This window comes from Cupressus sempervirens, chromosome 5 (genome assembly GCF_028749045.1).
Source record: "Cupressus sempervirens isolate cs-2001-9-10 chromosome 5, ASM2874904v1, whole genome shotgun sequence".
In the NCBI taxonomy this organism is placed as follows: domain Eukaryota; kingdom Viridiplantae; phylum Streptophyta; class Pinopsida; order Cupressales; family Cupressaceae; genus Cupressus; species Cupressus sempervirens.
The window spans coordinates 400,047,012-400,065,099 of NC_143122.1; the positions used below are offsets into that span (position 1 = coordinate 400,047,012).

Genomic DNA, 18,088 nt, shown 5'->3' on the forward strand with positions numbered 1-18,088 from the left:
TCACTTGACGAAGCAGAGTCCTTAACTTCCTATCTTCCTTCTTTCCTCTATTCTTTCCTTGTCTTTCTGACCTTCTCACCTCTCTCTCTTTTGTTTCATGACCAGAAATTCCTATAAATAGGAAATTAAGATACTTTGCCATTTTCCATCATCCATTTTAGGGTTTGGATGGATTAGGTAGGATACAATGTATCTACCTCATATTCCATCTTTATTTTAGGAACTTCTCCTAGAATCCATTTGAATTCACTTAGAAAGGTTTATCTCAAATTCTGTACCACCAGCTCATCAATCTTATCTTCCACTTGGTTTATAGACTTCAAGAAAACAAACTTTTTGGCTCAAATTTGGGGAATCTTTAACTTTTCTAATAATGCAACAACTCAACATTATCAATCTTCTAATGCTTGACACATACTACGTTGCTCAACATCAACTATGAGTTCACTCAGCATTAACTACGGTATGTTGATGCTCGACACATATGGTGTTGCTCGAAATCAACTGTTTTACTTGACACACACTAGAATTTTCTTTTACTTGGCTACAACTATTTTTCTACTCAACTTGTACTAACTTTTCTTGGCTCCTACTATCAACTCAGTCAAGCTTTGCAGAGAGTCTTTGTATAACTTGATCTTCTAAAGTTTCTGAGTGTAGCCAACATTTGTAACCTTAAGTAGATAATCAATACATCATTTCACCATTGTCTTAACTGATCCTTTTACTTCATTACATAACCATAACTCAACCTTTCCTCTAGGTATTATTGTTATATCTTATTGATTAAATCCTCTTCATCAATCAACTAAGTGATAGTATATAAGAAATTGTGTTACTAGAAAAATAGCAGGTTTGACATCAAGGAAAAAATAATGATTGAAACACATTGTTTGCTTCAACATTCTCCCTCTTTCTATAATCTCTTTTAGCAATGATCTTTTTAGTTAGATCTTAGCAATCATTTGGGAGAGAATTCATGGAGCATTTATGCATCATATGCATCTAATCTAGGCTTCCATAATTTGTATTCATGCCTACTAGAAAAAAAGTTATTTTAAACAAAAAAATATGTATGATACAAATTTTTAAACTCTTGGTAAACAAATTATGTATATTTACTCGTTGGAAAATAATGGCAGCCCCAAAACTTGAAGAAATAGTAAACCTCCATCAAAGCAACTAGCAAAACTTGATTACTGCATTGATTCCAAACTATCATGGGTTGACTCTTTATTCACATTCATCATGATCTATTACCTTCATCTTTATGATCATGGTTTCCACTTTGCACATTCAAGTATATTTACATAGTTAGAGGTAATTTTCTATGCTTTCGGTGATAAGATTCTTATTTTTCAAAACTATTCATTACATTTTTGCAACATAGATCAAATAATAATAAAAAATTAGGTACTATTGTAGGACAAGTAATTACATGCTAAGGTAAGTTGCATGCTTTTCTTTCTATTCCATGTTGTTAGATTTTTGTCCTCAACTGAGTTAAAAGAAATATAATCCTCCTTATGATTAGGATTTGTTTGCATTGGTGTCACTTTAAATTTGATTTGAATACTAATTTTCTTTTTTAAGAAAATCAAATTTTATTTCATGAGAAAGTGTCATGGCATGGGCCACATGGGACCTCTTGAAGATTGAAGAAGTGCAAGTGCACTCTGCAGGTGATGGATCTTAGGATTAAGCCCCAATATACTTGCTTTTGTCACATAAATTTTGTAAAATCTATTCTTCTCTTTTTCCATAGTAGGGAAAGACTCCTCATTTATTGCACATATATTGACATGAAGTAGCGAGGTAAATTCCCTTCCCCTTTTATCAAATCTATATCTAGAACCAACCAAGTTACTATATTTGAATCAATTTTCAGAAAACAGAGTGAATAGAATAACATATCATGCCAATTTTTAAACCCTAATTTCAATTAGGGTTTTATTATATGTAAAATTAGGGTTGATCAAAATTACAAGGTCTTATCAATCAAGCCCATTTACATATTTTTCCAAAGTGGCAAAAAGTATGGGTGAAGGTGTGACTGATATGGAGGAGGGAGACCATGTTCTGCCTATATGTATAAGGGAATATGGAGATTACAACCACCACAAATTGAAAGAAATAAATATTTGTGATATGCCAAGGAGAAACATAGACAAGGGGCTTATATTAGTGATAAAAATAGTAAGAGGGTTTACTATTAGCGATAGAAAGTCAAGGTTTTCTATCAAGGGACAACGCATTTATCACTTCCTATGGAAATCCACATTCAGTGAGTATGCCTTTGCAAATGTTGGCTATGTTTCCAAGATAAATCCAATATCTCCTCTCAATAAAACTAGTATTCTTAGATGTAGTGTTTCCAAGGGTGGGTTAACATAATAAATCAATTAATATTAATATATTTTTTTGACATTGGTCCATTTTTAAAAGGGATTGTACTTCAAATTCTATGTGAAATTAGGGATGGGAGCTACATTTAAGGTGGCTAAACCTAAGAAGGGATCAACCATAGCCATATCTAGTCTTGAATCTATGGAGTTTGTGGTAAGAATTAATTTATTAGGATTGAAAATAGATATTAAGATTATTATACCAATGCAACATGTAGGTATAGAAGGATCTAGTTGATTTAAATATCTCAATTAAGTGTTTTTGAAATAAAATAAAAAAATAAAATGATACTTATCATTTTCTTAAATATGTTGAAGGAGCTTGATTAGTCAAACCTTCTCAGATTATTGGCATTGATTTAGTCACTAGGAGATTTGAGAAAGGTTCTTAAGTACATTAATTTGGAAAGGATGAAACTGTTACAACTATTATCATAATTATCAACCTTATTAATCCTTAACTATATGAACAATATAATAAGGAACCATAGTAAGATACTCATGTTGGAAATATATGGTATGCAAGGTTACCGAGAGGGGAGGGGTGAATCGGGAAGCAATAAAACTTTATGTTACTTCACCAATTAATCCTTTATATAATATTTTGATCTAGTTACATGCATGAAAGAATGAAAGCAAATAAACATTCATAAAAATTTGACACAAGATATGGTGACTCAAAAACCTTCCAATTAGAAAGTAAAACTTGGGCGGGGATGATACTCACAAGCATTAGTATTGCAGTATAAAGTTAACCTATTAAGGCTTATAATTGACCACTTCTAGTGATCTACCCTATTAGGAGCAATAAGGACTATGAGGTCCAGCTTATTAAAGGATTTGCAAACATACAATGAAGTATGCACTTGATTAGGAGATTTAACAAAGACTATTAAGTCTACCATGTTAAAGGATTTGATTGATGTACCTATTAGGATGAACCAATGGTTGATCTCTGATCTATAACTCTAATTTACTAGTTGAGATTCTTTGTATTACAAGGATCACTTGACTGTGATAGATAATACTTTGTTGTCCCTTATACTACTTGTATCCTTCTTTAATGTGTACTTCTACTCATCATATTCTCTTCACATATCTTGTTTGGATATAATGCAACACATTACATATATACCAATCCAAATTACAACTTATTAGAGTCGGCTACAATACCAATAACACCATAATCCAAAAATTTGGCCCAACTACTGTAACTCGGGTTCTAAAGACAAACTCGGTAGTGTTCTGATACATGGAAAATACTATCAATGCTCGAAAATATTTGGCACTCAGTTGAACTTTAATCTTGGTCCATAATAATTACTTCCAAGTGGCTTGAACTTAGTTAGCATTGTGTGACTCAGTGAACTCTAAGAAACTCAGTAACAATTGGATCACTCGATTGACACTACATAACTTGGTCAACACTAGATCCACTTTATTAACCTTGTGAGCTTGGTGGACAGTAATGGACTTGGTTAACATTACAAAGCTCAGTTAACACTATGATCTTTTTCACTTCTATTGACTAGCTTGGTAACATCTACTATGCTTGGTTTGTACTAAACTTTGTCTTTGAAACTTAGTAAACAATGTGTAGCTCAACAAACACTAACAACTGACTCAGGTGCTTAGTAGACACTATATTCTTACTACTTATCTCAAGAACAACTGAATCACTTGCTTAACACTACAAACTGAAAGATAAGCACAGTAGCAACTATAGAGCTCGGTAGCAATGTAACCAATTGACAAAGTGTTGAGTCGCTAATAGACAAATTGACCTTTATGTCAACAATCTCCCCCTTTTGGCATCAGTGACAAAAAAAACTTATCAAAAAAATATGATCATACAAAACTGTAACTCAAAACTTCCTTTACCATCATTTTGTGTCTTCAACTCGGTCTTGATTTCCATTTACTATGGCTTGGTAACATACTCTATTTTTTTGATTTTTCAAAATTGCTTTTGTAAAGGTATGTTTTCTTCTTATCCATACTATACTACTCCCCCTTACATATATCTCCCTATATACATACAAATGTAGTATAGTATACTACTTCTCCTCCTTTACATATTACTTCTCCATTCTTATTCATATAATATACACTTCTCCCCCTTTTTGACATAAATGTCAAAGGTGTATAATAACTATATGATAATACCAAAATGTGACAAGAATTTAGAATGTACTTTCAAAATAAGTATCATTGTCTTGTCCCAAATTTCCTATAGTACCTTGCTTGCATGTAATGCAATATGAACTTTTGTCGATAATTCCATCATGTGATCAGCTATGGAGAAGTTGTTATCATAGATGAGTGTCTTTGCATTTGCAATATGTTTCTACAATGCATCCATGTTTGGAAGAAATATGCCTTGGATTTTTACAGGGGTGACCCTGATCCTGGCTTCTTCCTTCAATAGTTCTACTTGCAAATTGGTTAGATATCTGATCTTTCTATAATGTCTTCATCTATCTTGGATAATTTAGTAATATAATATTATTGATAGAGGTTTCTAATAAACCAAGAATAGTAGCTAACTCTACTTGATCTATTGCAATTCTTTGTTCAACTTGTTCTAACACTCTATTTTCAAATTTCCTTTCTACTCTTTGAAGTAGCTTCTCTTGTCCATTTAAGTCTTCATTGAATTTGTGGACAATATCTGCAATTGATCCAAAATAGGTTGTGTGTCATCAACCACAATACTTAGAACATCGACAAATATGCTCTTTATGTCTTCAAAGACTTGGTTTTCTTTCATATTTCTTCTCTAAGATTCTACTACTTAGCTCTCTTCTTTAGTAATTCACCCATAGTGTTCATTTGATCAAGAGTAAGGCTAGAGATATCCCAATTTGGAATAACTATATCCTCACTGAGATCAATAATTTTTTTTCCTTTTTCCTTCAAAATGGTTGAAACAATTTGTTTCCCTTTGTCTAGGACTTCAATACTCAGTTTAGACTCTTTCTCAACTATCATTGTACTTGCTATGGATATACTTGGAATAGAAGTGTAGACACTTAAAATTGTCCTAAACACTATATTAATTCATTTGATATTTCCTTTGACATTATAGTTAATTATTTACTAATTAATTATATTTGTCATTTTCTTCTACTTATTTAATTAAATGTATTTAATTAAATAGGTTCACTTTCTTAATGTATTTAAATTTAATTTAAATACTTCCCCCCTAATGTATTAAATTTATTTAATGCACAGTGCTCTATAAATCCCCTTTTAAATAAATTCTATTTATTTAATCCTCTCCATTCCATTAAATTCTCTAATCCTATGATTAAATTAAATCCTATTTAATTTAGTATTAAGCCTATCCTAGAACCTAGTCTACACCCATCACTTTCATCCTTCTAAGTCTACCCATTACTTAATCCCACTTATTTATCTTAAACACCTTGCTAAACCCCTTTTAGCTCCTAAGTGTGTTCTCACACATGTGTGAGAAACCCTTCACACCTTTCACACCTCTTGCACCTTTGTCTCCCACTCCTTCCTTTAAGTTTTCTCACACATCTGTGAGAAAACTTTGAATGTTGACCTTTGTATGGCTTGTCTCCTTAGCCCATGTGTCTCCCTTGTAGCACCTGTGTGGATGCCACATAGATGCCACCTCCCCAAGGCCTCTCTCAAACCTATAAATAGAGCCCTTGTCTCAAGCATTTTCCATCTCCCTCATTTGTATTGTTATCATGCTAGTTTATTGTTAGAGCTTTTTAGTGATTTTTGTGATTTGCATTATTACTAACCTTTGGTAGTTGCTAGATTTCTATTTCATTTGCATTGTTAACTTAGTTTATTTCTTGCATCCACACTCACATCCTTTGAGTGCTTTCAAGCATGGTTGCTTCCATAGCCATTGTTTGAAGCATTCACCATTTATTTTAGCATAGTATCATTATCATTGCATTTTATCATATTGGGATTCAGTAGTTGTGTTTTTGGAGAGCACATCCACATCCCTCCAATCTAAAGCACACCAACAAGGCCTCTTATGGGTGCCTTTGTTGAGTTGCTTTGAGGTTGCATGAGGATGTTTCTTTTCGATTGCATTGAGTTGTAAAATTCAAGTATAGTATTAGTTGTATTTATTTTATTTTGAATATTTGATATATGTATGCAACTAAGGTTTGTTTGTTTACACGTGCTCTTGATAGGTTATGTTTTTGTGTACACATTTTGGCATGCCTGGTGGGACCCACATACTTATTTTACCTTCAAAAAATAATCAAAAAATCATAACCCACTATTAAAATCCATGCATTACCTTCTTTGCTAGATGCAGTGTTGTCTCCAAAGAACCATTGTCTCCGTAGATCAGCGTCTATGCATTCCAACATCTGCACATATTGGCATCTTTGCCATTGTTGCTTTAAAACCATCTGTTCCGACATTAAACCTCAATTTTAACATCTCTATTATTTTTTTTATCATTTGCGTGGTGGGCGGACTTTAAAACTTGCTGTGAAACCAAATTGTCATCTACGATTTTTATAGAGAACTGTCATTTGCAATCCTTGATTCGTTGTCTACATTGTGTGCCAAGTACTTTGTTAGCTTTGAGTTTTAGTATTTGCTAGTCTAATTTGTCATCTATGACTAATTATTTCCACTAAAATGCTAATCGTACATCCTTGTCTTCTGTCATCTATGAGTTTCGACGTCTATGCTATTCTATTGTCTGCAAGTTTCGACGTCTGTGAGTTTTGGCATCTACGTTGTTTTGTCATTTGTGAGTTTTGACGTCTGCACAATTGTGTCGTCTATGCCTGGTGTCTATTGTCTCCACTTTTTGGTAGTTTAAATTAATTTTTAAACACTTAATTCGCCAACTCATTGCTTGGAAAGCATTTCTAACAAGTGTGTACTGCAAGAAACAAGCTTTGGAAAACTTCTCTTTTAGTGATTTTAATCACTTGGGGAAATTGTAGTGATTTTTGATCTATTCTAGGATTAAATGGTTAATGAACTTGTATAAAATAATCATTTGTCTTTGGAATGTGAGTTGCAAACTAATACTTAAGGGTCAAACACACTCTTGAATGCGTTAAGGTAAAAACATTACACCCAATCTTGACCGCCTTAAGGAAATTTACACACCTTTCATTGGAATGAATGATGCTCAAACACGCTTTTGAATGCCATTAAAGAATGGACAAGTTTTCATTGGACTGCATGTTTAGGATAGTTAAACACAATCTTGAATGCCTTAAGGAAATTGACATGCTTTCATTGGAATGAATGTTTAGATAGCAAATACACTCTTGAATGCCTAAGGTCAATAAAGCTTGCTATGAAATATTTGGATTTGGTGCTTAAAATGAACTCACTCAATCTTGAATGAGTTAAAAAAATTGGTTTCATTTTCAACAATTGGCTTATGTTCATGATCTATTTACTTTTGTTGATGAATCCTCGCTTTTCATTATATTGATGACGTTGTCAAGTTGGAAAGAATAATGCATGCTTAAACACGAGTGTCTTCAAGAGTAGATTACAAAACCTAAAGCTCCATTTGGGAAAGAACAAGTGTCTTCTAAACCTGAGGCCACTTACGTATTCTCTCCTCTCACACCTTCGGGTGATCTTGAGTGCACAAGAAATAAGTGGTCTTGTTTTTCTTTTTTTAGGAGGCTTGCTTGGGGATCTCATCACCCCTTGGGATGACCTCAACTCTAGCATTCTAGTGGAGTATAAATATTGGGAGGTGAATCGAAAGACACCTCTCTTGGCATCTTGTCACTCTTGGCTAAGCCCCAAAGAAATTTATACTTTTGGGAAGTGAAGGCAGAGATTTGGGTTATCGTCTCCCACTAGTTGTGTGGCATTATTTTCTTTCATCTATAGATTTGGCCCTCATGTACCTTGCATTTATCGAAGATTCCCTCTAGATAATCCTTGTACATCCTAGTGGTAGCCTTATTGGGATTTTTGATGTGTTCAACGTGCTTGATTGTTTAAACATCCAAAACCAACACCAAACATCAAACAAGTGAAATGGGGCTAAACTATCAATGAGTGAAATAGTGGTAAGTGGGTCCTCTTGACTCATAGTTATTTTTAGGAGTTTCTATATTTGGTCTATCATTTGAAATTGATTGAGTCTTCTAATTACAATTTGTTGCAATTTTTTTGTGCTTGAAATTGGGTTTGTTTTGTTGTTGCCATGACTAACAAAGTCAAGCTCAAGAAGGTGAAATTATCTAAACCATTTGCCTACAAGGAAAGGAAAAACCTAGCATGTAGTGATAAAAATTTTTGATACACTATCAAAGACATCAAGAAAGAAGAAGATGAACAAGACCATTATGATAGAATTGACTACAATAGAAAACTTCAAAATTGGTCTTCTTTCCTTGGAGTGAACCAAGGGTTTTTGTTTCCAGTAAGAGAAGATTGAGCTAACCACATAGTGACCATAACACCCTCATTTTCCACACCAATTCATTTTCAAAATCTCTAGTCTTTCATTTGCAAGATTCCTCTAAGAGAAATTGATCCTTTGAACCTTAAACTTTTGGCATAAGAAAATCTTCCAAGATTACAACTCTAGGCCTTTATCCATAAGCAAACCATTTATCATAATTACACTCATTCGTTTGGGATCAAAAGTCCATCTCCAAATAGTGGGTAATCAATTTGGTGTCCCATCTTGCCTAAAGATCACTCGTCCATCTTTGGTAGGAGAAAGATAGTCTATTACACTTGGTTTTCCAAATCAACAAGGTCTCTTGTCTACATCTAGGTGGTTGGCCGCTTTATCATATAATGTTCAATTGCTCTTTCACACATCCTATTTTCTTCCACAACCTTCCACCCTCATCTTGGTCACAATTGTATGGTACAAACACGATTTGGTAGACTCACTTTTAATCCTATGTCATGTTTATTGGAATCACTAAGACAACAAGAGATGGAGAATTCTTTTCCTCCATGATTGGCCTTATTGGGGAATACATTTCCCCCTAGTATAAACTTTGGTATGCCTAGTTCCACATCTACAAAAGAACTAGAGAATCCTTTTAGAAACACCACTCTAGGAAGAAATTCACATGATGAAGAAGAAGTGTACCAAGAGGAAGATCCCACTGATAACAATAACATTCCTAGTGACATCCAAACATTTCTATCAGATCCATACAACTTAAAAATGAAGGAAAAGTCTATTAGGGCAAACAAGACTAAGATATTCCTAAACTTGGTTAAAGATGGTGTTAATGTCCCTATGAGTTTTTATGAGAACACTTTGCTTAGAAAAATTACCAAAGGTGGTGCTCCCATATTGCCAACTTCAAACATAGTCCAAACATCTAGCAAAGGAAAGGTACCCATGGTGACAACTAGTGCCATACCTACATCCAATGTTTCAACACAACCAACATTCCAATTGAGTGTGAAACATATTCAACAAATCATTAGTGCTCTACCCAACACTACTATGCATGCTAGTATTCTGCAGTCCACCTTGAGAGGTCCAATTGTAGGATGCATAAACATTGAGAAAATATCTACACAACAAATGGAAATTCCAACACAACTGATATATCCTTCTTATTTACAAATGCCAACAAGTATGGTGAAAACATCTACGCTAATTTCAATAACTGCATGTCAATACATTGGCCAAAGTAGCATACCACCACCTCCACCACCTCATAACACATTTGGGAATCCATACAACTTTGGAGGTGGGTTCATAAATTCCCAACAATCACAAATGCAACCAAACCAAGATCTAGCCCAGTAGTTGCATGAACTTCGAAACTTGGTCCATACCATAAGCAACAAAGGGGTGAAGGATTTATCTTTTGAGGAAATTTTCCCCTTTCCATTTGATAGATCCATTAACATGATACCATTTCCACCAAACTTTGAGATTCTTAAATTCAAAAAATACATGGGAGAAACATGTCCTTTTCGCACATCTCAAAGATTTTTTTTGTCTCATGTCAAGAAGTAGCCTATAGTGAGGATTATCTCAAGAGGCTCTTCACACGAAGTCTTGGAGGTCCTGCACTTGAGTGGTTAATGAACTTACCCAAGGGTTCCATTACTTCCTTCAATGATTTGAATGGAAGATTTGTAGCACTATACTCTTAAAATATTGAGCATCATGCCTCATTGAGTGATTTGTGCAATACAAAACAAAGAAATGGTGAAACATTTGCCAACTTTCTACAATGATGGAGGCACCTTGCTAACCGCATGCCCTACAAAATTGAGGATTCCAACCTTGTGGATATATCTATCAAAAATTTGATACCAAAGATGTCTTTCCAAATGAAGATGGCTAGTTTTGAAGACTTTGCGACATTGGTCAAGAGAGGCAAGAACATTGAAAATGGACTCTTAGACAAAGGTGCCATTAAACATTATAGCTCATCATCCTCAAACAATGACACAAACAACAATAGCAAACCAAAATTCTGGTCCAAAAACAAAGGTGTCACACACGATGGTGTCACCAATGTTAAAAGTGTACAAAACCTCCAAGGTGGAAATAGCAACAACAACAATAGAAACTATCATAACCGAAACAACAACAATTTAAACTATGACAATCAATATCAAAACAACAATCAAAGCAACCAACAATCTTGCAATAAAACACAATTTTTTCCTCACAACAACAACAATACCAACAAAAATTACAACCATGACTATGATTGTAATAGGAAATTCACTAACTTTTGTGAACCCTTGGATGCCATATTCCAAAAACTAGCGGGTCACAATTTCATGATGTTCCCCAACGCATGACCCTTTGATGAAAATCAACCCAAATCAAAATGGTATAAGGAAAATGAATATTGCAAATACCACCGCATCAAGGGACATGACATAATCAAGTGTATAAAGCTCAAAGTCTTCATTCAAAATCTTGTCAATGATGGAGAAATTGAGGTAGAAGGAGGACCACCCTCTAAAAATGCTAAACTAAAAATATTTCAAAAGCCATTTCTTGACCACAACAATGACAATAACAAAAATGGAAACAATAATACGAACAATGTAAATCGAGCTTCCACATCAAATGCATTACACTATGACTATTCTACTAACCACATATCAAGATTTGACTCCTTGTGTGGTAAAATAGAAACCAATGATATATGTGGTTTTGACTCCATGTGTGGTCGCATCGAAGAAGTAGACACTCATGTGAATACCCTTGTCCTACAAGTAGCTGATTGTGGTGCAACCACTCAACGGGGGAGAATTACTTTGCAAGTTCCCACTCCCAACCCCACTAACCATCAGTTCCACATGCACCTGCTATGACACCCACTTCACAAAGACCCGCTTCTTGCTATGATGCGTTGTCATAGTTAGGGAAGACTCCTACAAAAATATCCATTCTAGAGCTGCTTACCATCTCACCCATCCACAAAGATATCTTGGAGACTACTCTTTTAGAGTCTCGTGTGCTTGAAAACATTAATGGATCCCAATTCACTGCCATGATTGGAAATCTTTCCACACAACATCTTGTCTTTACAGAGAAAGATTTCCAAGGTCCTAGTCCACACCACAATTTGTCACTCCACATTGAAGTCCTTATACAACAACATTAAATAAAAAGAGTCCTTATAGATAATGGATCCAATTTGAACCTTTATACATTAAAGATGATCCTTTTCTTGGGGCTTCTAGAAGACCTCCTAGATATCAATAAAATGATAACAATCAAAGCATATGATGAAAGAGAAAGAGAATCAAAAGGAGTTATCATGTTACCACTAAAGGTTGGGCCAGCTATCATAAATATTGAATGCCATGTCCTAGATTTGGACTTGCCATATAAAATTTTGCTTGGTGGACCATGGATACATACACTCAAAGTGGTACCATCTAGATATCATCAATGCTTGAGATTTCCCCACCGAAGAAGGGAGGTCACAATTCTAGGCGATCCTTTGCCTTTTGCCTTTTGTAACATATTGAAAGGTGCACCAACAAATTTTTACCCAATTAGTGAGTTTGCTAAGGTTATACCTAGATATCTCACCATAACAGAGTCACCTTCTACAACACTGCCAGAGTTATCCAATAATGATTCCAATTCTTGCAATGGAAAAGAGGAGGTTGATGACGTTAAGATTAATACTATAGTGAAGAAGGTTACTTTTGTTGACCAAGGAATGTGGGAGTATAAGTTCAAAAATGCCTTGTGTGTTGGACAACTACCACTCTCCCCTCGATCCTTTGGAAAACCTTCTCAAATATCACCCTCTACAACTAAGAATATTATGCATGTTAATGAGACCACATTTGAACATTGGAGTTCACTTAGTGATGAACACATGGAGTCTAATTTCCTAGATTGGTTATATTTTTATGGCAAAGATGAACCTATGGAATTCCCTAAAGACAAATTTTTTAAGGCTCCTCCCATTATTAAAAATATGGGATATCATGGTACCAGCCTTGGGCCTAAGGAAGATGGAATTAGACAACCCCTTGAGGCTAATAGCTATCCTAAAGGACGTGGTTTGGGCTCTATTAAACCCAAGGTATCCTTTGCTGACAACTATTGTATGGTTGAACCTAATTCTAAGACTAAAGAGGAGGAATTATTTGAAGTACCCTTCCAATACATTGAGGATGACCTAGATAACCATGTCCATGCCATTAACATAGCTGACCTTTCATCCCCTGACTTGCCCCTCACAAACCCTGACATGATAGATTGGGACCTTCAAGACAAACCACTAGCTCTTGATATCTATAACTCTGATGAAGTAGTGATGGCACTCTTTGGCCTTAAGAATCTCCAAGATTATGAATATGAGATCCAATACAATGAGGAAGCCTACTTTGGTAGCCAAGTCAACTCTCTTAGTCGTAAAAGTGAAAAAGAAAATAAGAATGAAAAAATAGAAGAAACATCCTCTAGTGAAAACTCTTTTGGAGCACTTTTGGATAAAGAAAAAGATAAAATAAAGGGTGCATCTTCTGGTGAAAACCTCCTAGAGGCACTAGAAGAGGGAGAGGTTGACTTGCCATTCAGATCTTTACCACTAGAAAAATTATCTATATTGAATGAAGACACAATTCCTATCAATTTGGGTATAGAGGAAAATCCACAAATCACCTACATTGTAGCCACCTTAAGTCCTAAAGAACAAAAGGAAATGACTGAGTTCTTATAGAAGGGTAAAGTCAATTTTGCATGGACATACAAAGACATGCCTAGTTTAGACACAAATTTGGTTGTGTATCACTTGATAGTAGATCCGAAGATTAAACCTATGAAGCAAAAGTTATGCAAAATGCATCCTAGTAGCACTTTTGGTCAAAGCATAATTGTAGAAAATGTTAGAGGCAAAATTCATCCAACCTATTGATTATTCTAAGTGGGTTTCCAACATTGTTCCTATAGGGAAAGCATCTGGGGGCATCCGCATCTGTTCAAATTTTTGAGATTTAAATCTTGCATGTCCTAAAGATGATTTTCCACTTCCTAACATAGACATCATAGTGGATTTGACTTTTGGACATGAAATGTTGTCTTTAATGGATGGTTTCTCCTGTTACAATCAAACCAAAATTGTAGAAGAAGATCAACATAAAATGGCATTCACTACCCCATGGGGGACCTTTTGTTACCAAATCATGCCTTTTGGCTTGAAGAATGCAGCACCACCTGTCAAGGCGCCATGACTACAATTTTCCATTATCTTCTACATGTCATAATGGAGGACTATGTTGATGACATCCTAGGAAAATCAAAGATGTGATTCCCACATTGATGTGCTCACCACCATTTTTGAAAGGTTGGAAAAATACAAAGTGCACCTTAATCCAAAGAAGTGTGTTTTTGGGGTCAAATCAGGCAAGTTATTAGGCTACATAGTGTTAAGAAGAGGAGTTGACATAGATCCTTCCAAAGTAAAAGCCATCATGGAAATGCCTCCTCCTACCACATTGAAACAACTCCACAATTTTCAAGGAAGGCTACAATCCATCAGACGGTTATGTCCCAATTATCAAATAAGGTTCACCCACTCCAACATTTGCTTCGAAAAGACAATAAGAAATCAATGGGATTGTCAATGTCAGAAATCATTTGAGCAAAGTAAAGTCTATTTGGCTAATCTACCAGTTCTAGTCCCTCCAATTGCAAGCAGACCATTGATTCTATATATTTTTTCTACTTCAGTTGCCTTAGGCACTTTGTTGGCACAACTAGATGACAAAGGTAATGAGCATATCAAGCTGCTGCTTCAGAGGGAGATTTGCTCCCTGAGCCTATAAATATCCAACATCTCAAGTGGTTCTATTCTTGAGTCTCACAGTTCCTGTATAGTATTGTTATAGTCCCACAAAAATACAAAAAAATAAGAAAATTTTGAAAACTCCAAAAAACATTTGTAAAATGTTCCTGAAGAAATGACTAAAAAGAAGAAAAAGTTCCTGAAAAAAGTATTTTGGTCCGTTATCTGTAAGGCTCATCTCATTTCACCACATTCCACCATTTCATCTCATTTTTGTGCAAAGGTCCTATCTAGCTTTTGCTTTTCATGAATCCAATAAAAAGACCTCTTGTCCACGAGGCTTCACTTCACTCCCATTTTTCAAAAGACCTCTAGTCTGCGAGGCATTTTTTTTCGTCGAGCGCTTGTCCCAATCCCATTACATTGAGTTTTTCCCCAAAATAGTGACTACAACAGAATTTAAACAAAATCACCTTTGAGACTTAACAATTCGAGAAACTTGTTCTATTCATAGCCCTTGCCAACCAACATTTGCAATAACCAATGTCAAACAAAACAAACTTTCATAGGATGAATCCTTCCTATACATGACAGTATGACATTCACCTTTAGGCCTTACTGTTCTTGGTAGGAACTATGGATTGAATGACTATGTGATCATGCGATCTCTTTTTTGGTTGATTTCATTTTGTGTGTTGGTGAAAGCCTTTTATGGTGTGCCTTGATCTTTCATATTTTGGTGGCACCTGAATCACTCTCATTGACTACATGTGTTATTTGTGGTATGATCTATTTTTGATGCTTTAGTACATATGTATTAGTTTTAGGTTATGTTTATGTGCTATGCAATGGGGGCAATGGGTTAGTACACTTTCCACCAAAGATCCCTAAAAAGACTTTGGGTGTGCCTAGATCTCTCTAGGGCATATACAACATTTGTTCCATCATGACTATGCAAACTACACCTATTTATCCTGAAGTATCTATTGTGTTGAGAGTCTAGACCATGCAAAGGAAATTTTTCATCTATGCTGCTATAGAATTCGATGCATCACTCCTTTGTAAAATCAAAATAGAGTATGCTCTCCTATATAAACACAACTAAATCCCTCAGTGTCATGTAGTTAGGATTCATGTAGTATAGAGTTTCATTGCACCCTGCTTGAGACAAGGGTTCTGTTTATTTCCCCCCTCCTATACTACGCTACTTGGTTCCTATGAGTGAGGAGTTTTGACACATGTCCATTCATTAGGTTCATTCATATTACATTTTCATATTTACATTTCAAAGTTCAATCATTTCACTTTGCATTCATTATTGTCTTTTTCTGTTACTAAAATTTTAGGATACATTCATTGTCATATTAATTAGGCATTTTATTCATTATTAGATTTCATCATTAGTTCATTACATTAATTAATTAGGTGCATATAGTATAATCATCATATTTAGTGGCATATACATCATAAAACATCTTGCAAATCATATAGTACATCCATACATGTAATCTAACACAATGCATACATCTCATATTCACCATAGAAACTGCATCATTCACACATTAGGCATCATATATAAATCATAGGCAACATAACATCACACACATCTTGCATCACAATGTCAGTATCCACATCATATAAATCACATGCATAAGCAATAATCATCCATATACACATAGGCCCATCAAATCATGTCATATATAAATCAAAAGAATAATTAATGTCTATGTATAGTCTATATACAAAAGAATCATGTAGTATCATCATGCATAAATGCATCATCAAAAGCTCATTGCATCTGCACCTCTATGTCAAAACTGCTCATATAAAGAATCAGGTCACTAGCTACGAGTGCCCCACCCCTCCTGCATCCCCTCCTCATGGAGGCTAGCACTATCCAACTGACTACTCTGACCTATCTCAACCCCTTGTGGTCCATGAGCTAGAAGCCTCTCAAAAATCTAGCTACCGCTAATCGACAGGCACAACATCATGATATAGGGACCTATAGTAGGCTGCCTCTTGCACAGCCCATGTCTTCACTCATCAAGCTACCATAGCCTCCTACATCATATCCATGGTTTCCTCAGGCTATACTACTTGTTAGGCTAGATCGCACTACTAGTGGTAGTCATCTACCTATGCCTAGTGTGTGTCCTACTTTGCCATAGCATGGCTACCTCTCACCGGAGGGTCTCTATCTTTGCCAGCTCATCTATCTCCTTCTACATCCCAAAATTGTTGAAATCTCTAGCATCTATCCTTGCCTATAGGGCTACCAAGGCCTCCTGGGCACTATCAACCCTAGCTCACTAAGCCTGAACCTTTGCCTGTAATGCTACCAAGGCCTACTGGGCACTATCTTCCCACGCCTGCCTCACCTATATCTTACCTTGGAGATGGGCAACCTCTATCCAGAGACTATCTTGCTTCACCCTAACCATATCTGCATCATATGTACCTATTGGTCTCTGTCCCTATGGCTCTAGTGGACCTTGTACCTGTGGCCCCGATGGCCCCTATATTTGTGGCCCCTATGGTGGCCCTACTGGTGATGGTACTCTCCTTGGGTAGGCTCTACACCCTCAGAGACCCTACTATGCCCCCTATATTGGCAGTGGCACCACCACTGCCTATCCACCATCCCCTACTCTATCCCCCTCTGCTTGTGCCTGCTCTGTTGGTGGTGGTGCTCTAGGTACTGTTAATCAGACTGGCTAATGAACCGCCCACCACTATGTATAGATTGGTGTCATCCCTGCATCCCCTCAGTCCTGTCTGTGCACCCAAGGCACTGGCTACATTGGTTTCCAGGATATCCTAGCTAACGTCAGAGTGGTCCCATGACCCCATAGCTTGCCATACTCCTGGGATACCACTGGATATACAAATATGTCTAGGATTGCATCCTACATCCTCCCAAACTAGAGCTACACCCTAGAGGCATATACCTCATAATGATATGCATGGTCTACTTGATCAGCTAGCACTGTGTCTATGTATATGGGAGGTATCTCTAATCCTCCCTATCATTCTCTCCCTCTATTGATAGGACACTACCCCATCGCTCCACGCCATCATAGGATGTCCACTCAAACATAATGATCTCATCAATGCATCTCCTCCAGAAACTAACAAACTTTGTGGAGGTATATTGGATAGGAGGCTTGTACTAGCATACAAATGGCTCACCTAACTATCAGGTCTCCCATCTGGTACTGGTCCGTGTGACACCTATATGCTCCCATGACCATACTAGGAGTACTATTAGCCTTGGGCCCATGGTTCACTTTGCCCTATAGGCACACATATGTAGGTCATGATATAACTCAGCTAGGATGGCCTAACCTCAATAGAAGACAACACCATCATCTTGTAATAATGTGCTAAGCATCCATGTCCACCCAATAGCAAATCCATGCCTATCATGGTCTG

At 36.0% G+C, this 18,088-nt stretch overlaps 1 pseudogene; it reads left to right on the forward strand.

Moving 5' to 3' along the window:
* The first annotated feature begins 2,478 nt into the window (after positions 1 to 2,478).
* LOC149556504 (alcohol dehydrogenase-like) overlaps positions 2,479 to 18,088 on the forward strand; it is a 28,890-nt pseudogene continuing 13,280 nt past the window's right edge.